The 12,314-nt window shown below is 40.4% G+C and overlaps 1 protein-coding gene across 3 annotated transcripts in view; it reads right to left on the bottom strand.

Annotated features, from left to right (window-relative positions):
* The window catches only part of ARHGAP12 (Rho GTPase activating protein 12), a 110,218-nt gene extending 98,560 nt beyond the window's left edge, over window positions 1-11,658 (bottom strand). For all 3 annotated transcript variants that reach the window (XM_059184212.1, XM_059184211.1, XM_059184210.1), the window contains exon 1: window positions 11,521-11,658. The gene's annotated coding sequence lies outside the window, so the exon portion shown is untranslated. The remainder of the gene's footprint in view (window positions 1-11,520) is intronic.
* Window positions 11,659-12,314: the final 656 nt, after the last annotated feature.

Below are 12,314 nucleotides of genomic sequence, written 5' to 3' on the forward strand. Positions count from 1 at the left end.
ATATAGTTTAACAATATGACAAATACATGGAACAACCTCTGGAGAAGGATGATGGAATTATCTTGGAAATAAGTGAAGTCTATAAGAATATAGGCAAAAGAACTACACAAGTACTCTATTCTAAGCTGATAAAAACATTTCCCATGGGGGTATAAGTCAAAAACTCTGATACCGCCATATATGTACACTAAAATCAAATAATTAATTAAATGGAATTCAGATGATGGGAGCCAGGTTTCTCGATGACTGAGTGGGAATTTATAATCCTGCAGAAAAGTTTAGAATGATCCATGGATTAGATTTGGAGACATCAATATAAACTCATTTTTAGCTTACTACAGATAAAGTTACATAAAGGTGATTTCAAAAAGAAATATTACAAATGGGTTGGGGGTAAGGGGTAACAGGATGGTGAGTATTAAGGAGGTCATGTGTTGTGATGAGCACCGGGTGTTATAAATAACTAATGAATCACTGAACACTACATCAAAAACTGATGATGTATAACTGAACACAATAAACAACAACAAAAAAACAGGAATATTATAGATATATCTCTATATATTGCTTAGTATACATATGCATATTTCCTTTCTGTCAGCAAAAATGACAGCCTAGCAGCAATAAGTATACCTAGCACCCAGATACAGTTTCTAATATCATTCCCAAAGGAATCAAGGCTCTTGGAGAAATGGCCGATCCAAGTACTGTGGCAGAAAATACACAAGATGAGCCCAGAGCATCTTAAGTGCCACACTGACCCTTCCCCTCTGGATTTTAAGGACTCGATTTAAATCCAAATTAAAAGTGATACCATGCATATTTTATATTCCTATTAAAATACCTTACATTATGCCGACATATGTTTGAATAATTTAAATAAACTCATGCTTCTTTAGGTACTTTATCATCAAAACATGAATTACAATTATTTAACAGGTAGTGTTCTCTATTATCAATGGTTGTTATATTTTCAAAATCATTCTAAAATAATCTCTATGTGGAGAGTAAATACTGATCTAGCTGATATATGACAGCAGAAAGTTAGGAGACTACTGTATCAAAAATTTCACACACACAGTACTGAGTATTGTACCCTGATCAAGCCTTTCAGACCAAAAAGGACTAAAGATTAAACTAGAATTTATTCCCTTCAGATCCATCTGCACACACTAAGAGTTTTTTTTTGTTTTTTTAAGATTTTATTTATTTATTTGACAGAGAGAAATCACAAGTAGATGGAGAGGCAGGCAGAGAGAGAGAGAGGGAAGCAGGCTCTCCGCTGAGCAGAGAGCCCGATGTGGGACTCGATCCCAGGACTCTGAGATCATGACCTGAGCCGAAGGCAGCGGCTTAACCCACTAAGCCACCCAGGCGCCCCACACTAAGAGTTTTAATGTGGTGGTGCAGGATACCGGAAGATTGCCTATAAGGTAAAAATAAACAAACAGAACTAGTAAAAAGTCTAAGGAACAAAAAGGTTTTCTTGAGTCAGTAAGTTAACTTCCTCTCCCTTCAGATTCTCCTACTTCATAAGCACCTATATTGATAATGGCTCCATGCTAACCTTTAAAACCACCCTTCTTTGATGCTCAATTCTGCTTCCATATTTTTCAGTTTTTTTTTTTTTTACTCTCTTCTAAATGCACTCCAACCAATGGATTCTTCTATACCCTCAACACCTGAGTTCCATTTTTTAAATTTCTTATTAAGTACTTTGAAAAATAATCATTTTTAATCGAAAATAAACAAACAAAGAGGGGCACATGCGTGGCTCAGTCAGTTAAGCATCTGCGTTCAGCTCAGATCATGACTGGGATCAAGCCCCATGTGGGGCTCTCTGCTCAGGGGGACCCGGATTCTCTCTCTGCCTGCTGCTCCCCCTGATTGTGCTCTCTCTTTCCTACCAAATAAATAAAATCTTTAGGGGGAAAAAAAAACCACAAAGCAAAATAAAGAAATTAACTTTTTTTACAGTTCACATAAATTTGATCTTGCCTCTGTGGCATCTCACCTGTCCCCCTTTTTAATAAGAACACCTTGATTTTCCTTTGGGGAAGCACCCACACTCATGATCTCAGACCATACCATTACACAAGTTGTCATACATTAATCAGAAAATCATAACCTTGGTCTTTATAAAGCTTAATAGGATTTCTAGCCCTCTAATAACTTACTCTAGAAAAAAAAGTTCATTTTCTTAAACCATTCAGATTTACCCTCTTAAAGAAAATCTTTGAAATGAGTATTCACATTCAATTACTTTCAAATGTTTACCAAATTCTTTGCTTTAAAAAAAGATATAATCTACAAAACAGAGGCAAATACAATTGTAGTGATTTAACATCTGGCCACTGCAAAGTTCTAGTCAGACATCAGTAACTTAAAATTAAAAAAAGGAAAAAAAGACTATTCTTTTTAATGCTTACAATGATGCCAACCTACTCCAAAATTAACAATGTGATAAGAGCCACTATAGGCAAAGGACTTGAATAGATATTTTTCCAAAGATGATACACAAATGGCCAATAAACACAAGGAAAGATGCTCAATGTCACTATCATTAGGGAAATGCAAATCAAAACTTCAATGACACCACTTCATACCAATCGGAATGGCTATTGTAAAGAACAAACAAAACAAAAAACAACCAAGGGGCACCTGGGTGGCTCAGTGGATTAAAGCCTCTGCCTTCAGCTCAGGTCATGATCCCGGGGTCCTGGGATCGAGACCTGAGTTGAGTTGGGCTCCCTGCTCAGCAGGGACCTGCTTCCCTTCCTCTCCCTCTGCCTGCCTCTCTGCCTACTTGTGATTTTTATCTGTCAAATAAATAAATAAAATCTTTAAAAAAAAAAAAAAAACACCCAAAATAAGTGTTGAGGATGTGGAGAAACTGCCCTTTAAAAAAAAAAAATTATTTTATTTATTTATTAGAGAGAGAGAGAGCGCGCAAGCGAGAGCACAGGAGAGGGAGAAGCAGACTCCCTGGTGAGCAAGGAGTCCAATGCGGGGCTCAATCCCAGGACCCCGGGATCATGACCGAGCTGAAGGCAGACGCTTAACTGACTGAGCCACCCAGGTGCCCCAGAAATTGCCATTCTTGTGCATTGCTGGTAGGAATGTAAAATGGTACAGTCACAGAGGTAAACAGTACAGTGGTTTTTCAAAACACCCAGCAATTCCACTTTGGGTACACATCTGAAAGAAGAGAAAGCAGGGACTTGAAAAGATATACGTAGGTCCATGTTAATAGCAGCACTAATCACCACAGCCAAAAGATGGAAGCAAACCAAACGCCCATAGATAAATGCCTAATCAAAATGTGGTATATATATACAATACTATTGTCTATGTATTACCAAAATAGTCACTACAGACTACAAATCACCTTATATCCGTCTACCCAAAAACCACAAAAGTCAATAAATCCTCACATAGGTTTTACAGATCCTCTTTCAAAGTAAATTTTAAAACGCAAACATTCAAACTTTTAGAAAACCGAAAAGTAGCACTTATGTAGCACACAAATGATGACCTACTACTACTATCAATGCCTCAGAGCTTTCTGTCCTCTCCTGGGAAAGAAAACACACCATGATTCTTAATTTGTACTAAAATTTAAGTTCTTTTACAAAACACTGAAAATCCAATAATGCAAGTTAAATCCAAACAAGATATCACATACCTACCACAATACAGTTATTTTTACAAAACAAGACAATACAAAGTGCTGATACCAACAACTGGAACACTCATACAGAGCTAATGGAAGTGCTACAAACGGGACAGCCAGTTCAGTAGTCTCCTACAAACATACATTTTCTGCAGACTGTATTCTGGGCCATGAGACAAATCTCAATAAATTTAAAAGGACTGAAAACATACCAAGGTATATTCTCTAACAAGTGAATTAAGTTATAAATTAACAAAACATAGTTTAAAACCCACAAATTTGTTGGAATCTAAACAACATACTTCTAATTATCTCATAAGGCAAAGAAGAAATCAAACAGGAAATCTGAACTGAAATGTACATGAAAACATGACATCTCAAAACTTACGGGATGCAGCTAAAGTAGTGCTCAGAGAAAATTCATAGCACTAAATACCCATATTAGAAAAGAAGAAAGGTCTCAAATCATTGATGTACACTTCCACTCTAGGAAACTAGATGAGGAACAAATTAAACCCCAAATAAGCAGAAGAAAAGACATGAAAAGAGCATAGAAGAAATCAATAAAAAAAAGAGAGAGAAAAATGTTAGATGAAATCAGAGGCTGGTTCTTAAAGATCAATAATACTGATAACCCTCTAGTCAAACTGATCCAGAATAGAAGGGAAAAAAACACAAATTACCAATATCAGGAATGAGACAGGGGATATAACTATAGATGTAAAGACATCAAAAGGAAGATAAGAGAATATTATGAACAACTTTAAGCCAGTAAATCTAACAACTTAGATGACCAGACAAATTTCCTGAAGGACAAATTACCAGAACTTCAGAAGAAACTGATAACCTAAGTAGCCATGTATCTAATAAAAAAATTGATCTGTCTTTAAAAATCTTTAAGATCTTCCCACAGGGCACCTGGGTGGGTCACCTGGTTAGGCGTCGGCCTTCAGCTCAGGTCATGGTCCCTAAATCCTGGGATCAAGCTCCCTGCTCCCTCTCCCTCTGCTGCTCCCCCTGCTGTGTGCTCTTAAGCATGCACTCTCATGTTCTCTAATAAACAAAATCTTTAAGAATAAATAATAAACAAATAATTTTCCTACAAAGCCCTGACCCAGATGGCTTCCCTAGAGAGTTTTACCAAAAATATAAGGAAGATAATGCCTGTTACACAAAGCTTTTGAAGAAAATTGAAACAGAAGAAAAACATCCCAATTCATTCTATCTGGTCACCATTATCCTCATACTAAAAGCAGACAAAGACATTATAAGAAAAACTAAAAACCGACTTCCCTCATAAATATAGACACAAACTTATCTTCAACAAAGGACTCATATTTAAATATACAGAGAACTGTACAAGTCAATAACACAACTCAATAAAAAATGGGCAAAAGATATAAACACTTATCCAAAGATCTACAGATGGTAAGACCATTAGAAGATGCCCAATATCTTTAGTTATTAGAGAAATGCAAACTGAAGTCACAAAGAAATAACACTACACATCCACTAGAATAACTAATATTTAAGACTGACAATACACCAGTGTTTTCTAGAATGTGGAGCAATCAAAACTCTCACACACTGCTAGTGGACATTTTATAAAAATGGTAAAACCACTTTGGAAAAAGTTTGGCAGGTTCTTAAAATTTTAAATATATATCTACTATAGGACCCAGGAAATCTACCCCTAGGTATTTATCCAAGAGAAACGAAAGCATGTATCCACGCAAAGACATGTAGGTGAATGTTCACACCAGCTTTATTTCTAATAACCCCAAATTGGAAACAATCCAAATGACCATCAAGAGGTGAATGGATAAACTAATTGTGATATATCCACACAATGAGATATCACTCAGCAACAAAAAGGAATTAACCATTAATACACACAACAAACTGGAAAAATCTCACAATAATTTTCCTGAGTAGGAAAATTTAAAAAAAAAAAAAAAAATCCAGACAAGAAAGCGCATACTATATGGTTCCATCTACACACAATTCTACAAAATGCAAACAAATCTATAGTGCTGGAAAGCAAATCAATATTGACCAGAAAACAAGGTGATGAATTACCCTTAAGCTCAAGGAAATTTGGAGGGCAAGGTGGGAGTTAGATATGTTCAAATTACACATTTAAAATATATGCAGCTTATTACACAGCAATTATACCTCAATAAAACTGTTTTTAAAAAACCCTAATGAGGGGCACCTGGGTGGCTCAGTGGGTTAAAGCCTCTGCCTTCAGCTCAGGTCATGATCCAGGGTCCTGGGATCAAGCCCCACATCGGGCTTTCTGCTCTGCAGGGAGCCTGCTTCCTCCTCTCTCTCTCTGCCTGCCTCTCTGCCTACTTGTGATCTCTGTCAAATAAATAAATAAAATCTTTAAAAAAATAAAAATAAAAAACCCTAATGATATAAATTCAAAGTACCAGCTATCACTCCCACACACACAAACTAGAATGGCTTTAAATACATATAAAGGCTATTTCATGTGGTAAGGATGCCAGCAACTGGAATTCTCGTTCACTGCTTGTGGGAATGCAGAATGTTAAAGCCACTTTGGAAAACATTTTGGCAGTTTCTTATAAAGTTATTAAGCATGCATTTACCTTACGATCTAGCCACTGCTTTTCAATACCTCTAGGTATTTACCCAAGAAAAATGAAAAAATAAGTCCACGCAAAGGCCTTATATGAACATTCACAACAGCTTTATTCATAAGTGCTAGAAACTGGAATCAACTCAAAGGCTTATCAGCTAATGAATGCCTAAACTAATCGTACATCCATCTGTAAAACACGAAAGAATACAAACCAAAAGAGATCCTGGGAAAGGGTTGGAGGGGGATGGGCAAAATGTAAGGTTAAGGGGACTGGGAGATACAAGCTTCCAGTTATGGAATGAAAAGGTCATGGGAATAAAAGGCACAGTATAAGGAATATAATCAATGATATCACAATAGTGTGTATGGTGACAGATGGTAGCTACACTTGTGGTGAGCAAAGCATAAGGAATAGAGAATGCTGATGGGTGCCTGGGTGGCTCAGTTGGTTGAGTGTCTGCCTTCGGCTCAGGTCATGATCCCGGTGTCCTGGGATCGAGTCTCATATTGGGCTCCCTGCTCAGCAGGGAGCCTGCCTCTCCCTCTCCTATTCCCCCTGGTTGTGTGCTGTCAAATAAATAAATAAAATCTTTTAAAAAGAGAGAGAGAGAGAGCCTTCTACATCTGGCTTGTTTCACTTAGAACACTTTTGAGAGTCATCCATGTTGCTGTATGTAGCTGTAGTTCACTCCTTTCAATTACTGAGTATTACTCTATGTTAGTATACACATATTATAACTCAATAAAACTGATTTTTTTTAACAAATCAGTAATATGCAGCCAAATATTGGCATTTTAAAGATACCACTCGAACTGCAAAATGTAATCTAAATTACATTACTCAGGGTTAGGGACCTGAAATTTAAATCTAGGATTTGCCGTTTCTTGGCGCTCAGATGCTGAGCCCCTTAACTCACCTGTAAAACAAACAATATAAATCTCCAAAGATTCTTGTGAAAATGGAAAAGAGAAAAAGTATTCTGTAAACATAATATCCACACTAATCACTGCTTAACTCAAAAAAGGGTAAGTTTCAGGGGCACCTGGGATGGCAAAGTCATTTAGCATCCAACTCTTGGTTTCAGCTCGAGTCATGAGTTCAGGGTTGTGAGATCGAGCCCAGTGATGGGCTTCACACTCAATGCAGAGTCTGCTTCAGACTCTCTCCCTCTGCCCCTCCCCACTGCATGCGTGCTCATTCTTGCTCCCTCTAAAATAAATAAATCTTTTAAAAAAAAAAGTTGTGAGTAGAAAAATTGTGACAAATTAACTAATGACTAAAAAAAATAATCCCTCCTCAAATGCACATGCCTCTGCCTCTTCCTAGGTATGTGATCTAAGACAAGTTACTAAACCTCTCGGAGTCTTGTTTCCTTCCATTTGTGAAACGGAGCTTATTAACAGCAGATACCACATATTGAGAGAATCAAATGAGTAAATATGTGTAAAGCACCTGGTATAATGCTTTACAGATTTTAGATCTTCTTACAAAATACTATTATTTCTATGCTACCAAACTTTAACTTAGCAGCCATCCTACCCATCCAAAGTACAATAGTGTAGGTAATATCAGTGATCTAGATCAGGGCTTCTGAAACTTCTAGTGAGCAGAATCACCTGGAGAGCTTTTCTTTAAAAAAACAAAAAACTTTTTTAGATTAGTACTAGACTTAGAGAATTATGCAAAAATAGTACAGAGAGTTCCCATATATCCTATACACAGTTTCTCCTACCATTAACATCTTATGTTAGTATGGTACATTTATCATATCCAGGGGTATATATGAATATATCATTTTCAGTAACATCCATGCTCTATTCAGTCTTCCTTAGTTATCCCCTAATAGACTTCTTCTATTCTAGGATCCCATCCAGAATAGCACATACACATTTTGTAGTCATCATCTGCAGTTTTTAAAACACAAGTTACTGAAACCCAGACATTCCTAATGAGAGCACTATTAGGTGGGGCCCAAAAATTTGCATTTCTAACAAGTTTCCAAAGGTTGCTGATGTGGCCAATCTAAAAATACATGGAGAATAGCTCTGGTCTAGATTCTAGACTCCAGAAGTGATGCTCAATACAGCAGCCACTAGCCAAATGTGGCTACTGACCACATTAAGTGTGTCTAATCTAAATTGAAAAGCCCCGTATTGGGGCGCCTGGGTGGCTCAGTGGGTTAAAGCCTCTGCCTTCGGCTCGGGTCATGATCCCAGGGTCCTGGGATCGAGCCCCACAGGGGGCTCTCTGCTTGGCGAGGAGCCTGCTTCCTGCTTTCTCTCTCTGCCTGCCTCTCTGCCTACTTGTGATCTCTGTCTGTCAAATAAATAAATAAAATCTTAAAAAAAAAAAAGAAAAAGAAAAGCCCCGTATATGTAAAATACACCAAGGATTTAAAGACTTAGTCTGAATAAAAGAATCATGTTGATTACATGATGAGATGATTAAAAAAAAAAAAAACTTATTTCACTTGGGATTTTTCCCCCTATTTTTACTTTTTACCATGGGAGTACTAAAAAGCTTGAAAATTACCCAAGTGAGGGGCACTTGGCTGGCTCAGTTGGAGGAATACGCAATTCTTTATCTCTGGCTTGAGTTCAAAACCCATGCTGGGTGAAGAGATTACTTAAATAAAAATAAAAATAAAATAAGGTTACACAGGTGACTGGCGTTATATTTCTATCGGACTGCAGCGTAGTTTGTGGTCTGGGCAGTAGAGCATCAAGGGTATCACCTGGGGACTTGTTAGAAGTTCAGGTGATTCCCATGCACATTAAAGTTTGAGAAGCACTAATTATCAACAGGGGAGGGATACTTAGACACGTCAGTATTTGGCAGTCTGGTTCAAATAAAAAGCTAATCAACTGCAAACTGAAACTGCATGATATTTGTTAAGTCAATAAAAGTAGCAGGGAAATGGCTGAATCACAGCAAAGCCATCAACAACTAAGGATGTGGCATAATTAGACCAGTTAACAATTGAAGAAAAGAAAAACCACAAAGATAGTGACCCAATGGGTTCCTCAAAAGAGGATGATATGAAAAGCATGATTTGAGGATTATAGGTGATACCATCATATCATACTTTTTCATGTCTGACTCATTCCACAAAACAGTGCATATTTGCAATTAAAACTAAAAATGTAAATACAAGAAAATAAAAGTTTAATTTCACTTTTCTCTCCCACTACTAGAAAACTGGAATGTCCATTTTGGGCAGATTCACCTTAAGTTACCTTTTCTTAGTACCAATTTTCTCAGGTAAGCAAAATACTGGTAGTGCCACATAAGGATTTTACACATCACTGTATTCAGTTTTATTTCAGTCAACTTCGAATTTTTATTACCCTATTATTCTCAGGAATGTCAACTGCACAACTTCAAGTACATAAATTTGTAAAGCCCACGGTCTACCCACCTATTTTTAAAAAGCACCAAACAAAAACTTTCTAAATGAAATGAAAACCAAATGATTAACTACAAACAATAAGCTGTTCTTCTACAGCATTTATACTACATATTTTCACTTGTGCCTCACAACTGGTATAGTAAGTAAAAAATAAACACCAAAAGATACATATTGACTATATACGGATAACAAATCTTTACCAATGGCACATTAAGAATCAATGAGTTATCGACCTTTTCCAACTTTTATGGCTGATAAAGCATGAACAGAAACCCATCAACAGATACAGGCATACACATACACACATAAAATCTGTTTCATTACACTTAATTGTTTTTCCCCAAGAACAAACACCTCCAAAGCAGAAAGCTACATGCAACCACCGGTCACACATATGCATCCAGGTTGTCTGGTTCTTCAGGGTGCATGGCTCAAGGTTAACTCTTCAGATCCTGCTTTTAGGCACTCTGCTGGGCTCCCAATCCCTATTCTGAAACGTTTCCAAGGCATTTCAAAACAGAGCAAAAGAGAAAACTACTAGCACCAGGAACCGAATGTCTACTCAGACAAGAAAAGGTACAGAAAGATGACCCATTCTGTAACACACCTTCCTATAGCTCAGGTAAGGAACATTGGATATGGGCAAATAACCGCTCTAGGCCACTGTTTCCCCCCAGTTTTCGGATGAAACAGGCGTGGCTAGGGGCTAGATACTTTTTAACAACCTTTCACTAACACTGAGTCTTCCGGGTCTCAGCTTCGGAAGTGTGGCAGAATCTCAACCAGAAGCCGAGCTTTCCTCCACATTTCCTTCCCTTTTGGAATATGTGCATAAATATTCGATAAAAGCTGCTCTCGTGTGTCATAACTAAACATAAAGCAATTCCAGTGTTAGCTGACTTTACCCATCATAAACACTTCACTTGGAATGACATCCGAACTTTCCTAAAGGTATGCTTTAAACATTTTGCTTTAACCTTTGCAAATGCATTGAAAACTGCTGCTGCAGTCAGAAGAAAAACATCACAAGCCTCTGAAACTGAAGGCCCTGCATTTTTCCGTAATGATGACCCTGCAGACATTTCTTCTCAGAGGGTCTGCAGTAACTAAAGACACAACACGTAAAGGACAGCCATTCTTGGAAGACAATCAACTACGCTGAAATGGGAGGAGGGCACCACTCTTGTAAAGAGTTTTTTTTTTGTTTTGTTTTGTTTGTTTTTTAATTCAAGGACTTTGAGAAGATTGCTCCCAGAAGAGCCAGAGTAGCAAGTGTCCATTCAATGGGGCAGGGCACTTCTAAAGACTGCAGAGACAAAAGTACCCGTTTAAGGTCAGCAGTCCTCGAGGGGAGGCCTCAGGTAGGCTCCCCGGGGGGGCGGAGGCTTACACACCCAACAGCAGTTTGAGAGCGGGCACACGCAGCTGCAGAAGGCGAGGAAAGAGGGCGGCACCAGCCTGCCTTTTACACACACACACACTCCTTCCTAGGGGCGGGGCGGGCGGGCGCTGCCCTCACACAGGAAGTCAGGAAACCCGGGGGGTAGAGGAGCCACAACTTCGAGCCATTTAAACCCTCTCGCCCACGTCAGTCAATGCGCTGGCAACGGCTCCCCTTCCCCCCGCGCCCACCCTGCGTCCTGCGCCCCACCCCTCCAGAGACGCTCCCGGCCGCACCTCGCGCGCACCTTGGCGGCGACGCGCCTCCCGCACACACCTCCCCCTAACTCCGCCGCCCTCGGCGGGCACAGCCCCGACCGCGGACGCCTTTGTGCAGCACCTTACCAACCTGCCCTCTGTCCACGGGGACCCGCGTCCCGCCACCTTACCGAGAGCACGGCGGCCTCGCAGGAGGCAGCTCCCTCTTGTATTAGCACGGGGTCTGCGGGACGCCGAGGCGAGCCCGAAGATCGCTCACACCGCGGCGGCTGCGGCCAGCCCGTCCCCGCAGGCTGGTCTCCGAGGGAGGGTAAGTTCCAGGGCACGTCGGAGCGCGCCGGCGCGGGGGCGGGGCGGGGCTGGGGGCTCACGTGACGGTAGGGGGCGGGGCGAGGCGAGGCTCACGTGACGACCCGGGCGGGCGCCGGGTGAATCGGCGGGGGTGGATGCGGGAGGAGGGGAGGCAGAGGGCGGGGCGGAGGGATTGGATTAGGGACTCGGGCTGGCGAGGTTGCTGCCCGCCAAGTGGGCGTAAGCACTTTGTAAACCTGAAATGGGAAACGTTGAGAGAAAACGCTCGGGAGAAAACAAGTGAAAGGCATAGGGGAAACGGACCCAACAGTAGGATGGCAGGAATGGGCCCAGGGAAAGAGGGGCGGTGGGCATTGCCCGCACCCTTTCTTGGCCCACTGGCCTGCTGGGAGCTGCTGCCAGACGAGGTCAGTCCGTTGTTCACTGCCCCGGAAATCCCGCGGGGAGACTCGGAAAAAGTGCCACACGCCACTTCAAGGGGACGAAATGGAACTCTGGAGGCACTGAGTCCATGTAGTGGGGCCATGCGGAGCTGTCCTGCGCTGGGGCTACCAGGGCAGATTGCTTCACCAGCTGTACACAGTCAAAGATGACGGAGGCCCTGTTCCATGATCAGGCTGCTCCAAAGCAGCATAACCACTCATTAAGCTGC

This window comes from Mustela lutreola, chromosome 8 (assembly GCF_030435805.1).
Source record: "Mustela lutreola isolate mMusLut2 chromosome 8, mMusLut2.pri, whole genome shotgun sequence".
In the NCBI taxonomy this organism is placed as follows: Eukaryota; Metazoa; Chordata; class Mammalia; order Carnivora; family Mustelidae; genus Mustela; species Mustela lutreola.